We start from the raw sequence: 3927 nt of genomic DNA, 5'->3' as shown, positions 1-3927 counted from the left end.
TTTAATATTCTAAATTAGTAAATGTTAATCAATTTTATTGTTGTTCATTATGTTTTATATGAAAAATATTCATTCAAAATTATAAAGATAAATAATGTTAATTTGAAGAAAATAAAAAAATAAAAGCAATAATTATCTACCACTATATTATCATAAGTTATAGAGATGGGTAATGATACTAATTATTAAACTTATTTAGGTATGAATGAAAATTAATTAATTAGATAGTGATTTTTTAATGATATTATTCAGAACTTTTAGATTAAACAAAAAAAAAAAATTAGTTTAATGACTTAATGATTGAAAATTTTCATTAAATTGAAAAAACAAACGGACTTAATGACTTAGCTAATTACAATTAAGGCAATAAAGTTATTAAGACAAAAAAAAACACACACACACACAGCCCGTAAGTTTTAATATGACACATTAGCTTTTTATTTTTTGAGTTTTATTTTTAATATAGTTTTAATGCCACATAACAGTTATTTCAATTCTTGGATTAAATTAAATAAATGGTCAGAATTCCATATCTAGATTTAAGTCAAATTATTGTGGTTTTATAGTAGCATGTATTTGATTTTTTTTTTTTTTGCTAATACCAGTTGGATAAATATCATCACTACTCACAAATGTTAGATCGAGGCACTTGTAGTAATTTTCCAACAGATCACCCATCATTCAATTGCTCCAGCTTCATCAAATACCTTTAATTTAACTAGAGAATTTTGAAGGTGCTTGTTGCACTTTTCTAACAAATCACCCATCATTGAATTGGGAGTTTTGAAATTAAAGTTATCATATTCTTTTAAAAATCAATTGGTAATAGGAGAATAGACATTAAATCATTTAACTTCAGCCCTCTTAAGTTTTAAGGATAGTCGGCGGCTTCCCATAAAGCCTGTATATATACACACACATACATACATACATGTATGTATGTATGTATGTATATAAGATTTTGTCTCAAAATCTTGCTCAAGTCTTGTCTAATACACACACACATATGCAGTATGTATTTTTATTGTCTCTTATTTTATTTCTTATTTTATTGAAAATAAGAGATCACTTATTGGAACAATAATATATCTTTACGAATTCATGTGTGCGCTTGCGATTTTGACTCAAAATCTTATCTCATTTTGCTCAAATTTTTTGTTTCTTTTGTATTTTCTTCTTTGCGCAAGGAATATAATTTTCTAGAGATTTGTAAGAGTAGTATTCTCTATAATCTCATTACATAAAGAAAAGCTTTTATTGGTATAATCTCCTCGAGAAATAAAGTATATCAATGCTCAAGATTCTCTCTCTTTCTCTCTCTCTCTCTCTCTCTTTCTAATCTTAATATGCCACCTCAGCTTTTTTATTTTTATAGTCATATATTTAATAGTATTAATGTCACAAAAGTAATTATCTCAACCCTCCGATTGAAGTAAATAAATAGCTAGATTTAAGTCAAAATCTTAAGGTAATAAATATCGAACATTGGTCATTGATCCCCTATACTTAAAACAAAACATCCAATTCTTATATTTCAAAAGTAAAAAATTGATACTTATTTAGTTTAATTTTGTAAACTTTGTGAACCTTTTTTTCATGGCAAGCCTATGGAAGCAATGGTTGCTAAAAGTTCTTTATGAGAACGTGAAGTATCATTATAATACAATAGAAGTAGGGAGGTTAGATTCAACAGCAAGTGCCCAGATCTAAGTTTTAGATAACACACAAAGCTTCATTAATTGCCAGCGCAAGAGAGGATCTTAAGGTCTCTCTGGCTTGCGTAGTGTCAGGCAAAGTAAGTGCCAAGTTTCCAAGGATTGTCAAATACTTAAAAACAAATTTTAATTAGTAAAATATCCCCAAACTCACATTTGAAACTAATTTTTAACTATTAAAAATACCCCTAATAGAATTACAATTTTGGACGCTAAAATCTATAGAATAATACATTTGAACTTTTCATTTATAAATTTATAGTATTTCAAATTTTATTCGTCCAATGAATTCAAAATCAGAAATTATTTGTTTGGATATAAAATACCAAAAACATATGAATATAAATATAGTCCATTACAGTTGACCATTTTTATTATTAGTTTTTAAAGGTGTTCAAAATTTGTTGGGCAAAAAATTCCCATGCTATATTTATGTGTATAGATATAAATAACCAAACTAACTTAAAAAAAAATGCAACATGAGCCTTAAAAATAATAAAATAAAGTAAAATAAAAATTCTTGACGAATAACCCTTAAAGATTTCTCAAGTATCGTTGATGTGATTAAAAGATTTGTTATTAAAGTGAAAAATATATTCAAAATTAAATTAGATATTTAAAAAATAACTAAGAATAACAAATTGACAAATATACTATTAAAATACATACAAAAACCCTAATATTATTAAATATTAGAAGATTTGATATTAAAGTGAAAAATAGTACTAAAAAAATAATTGATCAAAATATATTGACAAACCTTAATACTATTAAAATAAATGCACAATAAAAAAAACTAAATTGATTAATATTTTGTATTTTTTTCAAACATATGTTGGGTAATTTAATTTCATTTTTTGAATATTTTCTCAAAATAAATTACTGAAATTATTATTTAATTTTGGTGTAAACTATTTGGATAATATTTTCATTTAAAATTTTAAATTTAAGTGTGAGTTTATTTAGTAAATGAGTTTAGTGAGTAGTTTGGTACGTTTAGATAAGCTCACCCTAAGAATATACAAACAAGGTGAATTTGACATACTACAATAAAAAAAAAAAAAACATTAGCGACAAAAATAATCGGCCTTAAAACATACAATTTTCATCACTAAACACTGTAGCAAAGAAAAAATTTTCTTGATTTTCTTTGTGTTAGTGAAATTGATCTTCAATATTTTTTTACAAATAAACACAAATAGTAATTAGCTTTCTTCATGTTGGTCAAATTGATCTTCAACAATTTCTACAAATAAATACAAATAGTAATTAGTTAACTTCTAAACATAATAGTAATATAAGTTATAATAAATGAGATAAAAAAATTACACCATAATAAAAATAAAAGAGAATGATAGGATGACATTTAAAATTAAGAGAACAAGAGGATGAAAGAATGAAAGAAATAAAGTAAATGACATATAAATAAAGAATTGGGGTTTCTAGTGTCGACATTTAAAATTCATGCAAAAACTTAAATTTGGCAGAAAATAATGCACTTTACATTTTATAAATTTTCACATTAATATTTAAACTTTGTTTGTCACCATCGTTCACTAGAATAATGAAAAAATTTGTCGTTAATTTGCTTCTTTAATAATGAAAAAGTCGTCGCTAAAAACTTGAAATAATTGTTAATTTTTTCTCATATATTTTGGCGACAAAATGCTTTTCTCATCACTAAAACATACCTAGGGCGATAAAAAAATTTCATCACTAAAATGTTAGTTCTAAAGGCCTGAATTCTTTTATTGTGTATTATATTATTTAATGCAAGTGTATTATATTATACCACTTTGCATTAGCTTTGTATTATAATATTATTGTACAACATTTAATGCTATAAGGTAGTACAATAATTTCTAATTATATTATATTTGGAATTGCATTGCATTGCATAATTTTTTTTTTTGTGATTGATTTAAACTATATTTTTGGAAAAAGTACTAAATATAGAAGTCTTATATTTTAGAATTTTTAGATCATTTTTTGTATAAATTTAAAAAAAAATATCATAATTCTTCATAAAATATGTAAAACTAATAAATTTTAAAATTTTCGGCAGCACAATATTTATTTTTGCAGTATTTCCCAAATGTGCCCCTTGTGAAATCAAGATCAAAGCAAATAATTCAATCAAATAACCTCTACAAAATATCACAACGTAAATATATAGTTAAAACATACAAGATTCATTCAAAAGTCATCTTGG

Source organism: Citrus clementina, unplaced genomic scaffold (assembly GCF_000493195.1).
Source record: "Citrus clementina cultivar Clemenules unplaced genomic scaffold, Citrus_clementina_v1.0 scaffold_4, whole genome shotgun sequence".
In the NCBI taxonomy this organism is placed as follows: domain Eukaryota; kingdom Viridiplantae; phylum Streptophyta; class Magnoliopsida; order Sapindales; family Rutaceae; genus Citrus; species Citrus x clementina.
Note: the sequence above shows the minus strand (reverse complement) of the source record.